Below are 1,055 nucleotides of genomic sequence, written 5' to 3'. Positions count from 1 at the left end.
CCCCCCCACCCCCCCTGAGCCCTCATCCTGAAGCTCGTTAATTCATCTCGTCCCTGTATGTTTCCTGTGTCTTTCTAGCTGCTGTCCCTGAGCTGGAGCTCAGAGCAAGTGAGTCCATAAGCAAGTAAGTCCATGTGCCTAGGACTGTAACTGCCCTCTGGCTCAGTCAGCCCCAATTTTGGCTGGTTTTCACAGCCAGAAGTTGTGGGAACTTCTCTCCCTGGCACTGGATTCCTGGTCTGGTGATCCTTGTGTGGGGCTTGGACCTCCTCGATCCTCTGGAAGGAACCTCTGCAGCTGAGATATTCTGCCTAATTCTGCAGCGGGTGAGGGACCAGCCCATCCATGTCTCTGCCCTTCCCAGCAGTCTTGAGGTGGCTTCTATATGTCCATAGTTGTAGGACTTCCGTTCAGCTAGACTTCAGGGTATTCTCAATGATGGTGGTTCTGTAGTTTACCTATAATTGATGTGGTCCTGAGAGGAGGTGAGCCCAGCTTTTATCTACTCCATTACCTTGACTGGAAAAAGTTATCGTTTCCTTTGATTAAAGTTTTTAGGGATTTCTTTTTGTTCTCAGTGTTCTGAAATTTAACATTGATATGCCTTAAGTTGAATCACTTTTTATTTATTATATGAAATGCTTAGTTAGACCCCTTTTATCTGGTGACTCATGTAGTTCAGTTCTATTGTATTTTCTGATACTATTTTCTTTGATGATTCTCTTGATTTTCTGCTCTGCATTTCTGGAGCTCCTATAATATAGATATTAGACCAGCTTTGTGGGCCCTCTCATTTTCTTACCATTCTTTTCTAATTTTCATCTTTTGTCATCCTTTTTCTACTTTGTGAGTGCGATTTCTTTAACTTTGCCTTCCATCTTCTTTATTTATTTATCTTTTATTTATTTTTTTAAGATTTGTTTTTTATTGAGGACTTGGGAGAAGGAATAGCCTTGGGTAATCGGGGAAGGCGAACAGACAAGTTGCTGTCCTTTTGTTCTTCAGTCTAGTTGTGGAGGACATCGGTTCACTGGCCCATGTTGGTATTATCATTG

The sequence above is a fragment of the Hipposideros armiger genome, unplaced genomic scaffold, assembly GCF_001890085.2.
Source record: "Hipposideros armiger isolate ML-2016 unplaced genomic scaffold, ASM189008v1 scaffold_1526, whole genome shotgun sequence".
Classification (NCBI taxonomy): domain Eukaryota; kingdom Metazoa; phylum Chordata; class Mammalia; order Chiroptera; family Hipposideridae; genus Hipposideros; species Hipposideros armiger.
Note: the sequence above shows the minus strand (reverse complement) of the source record.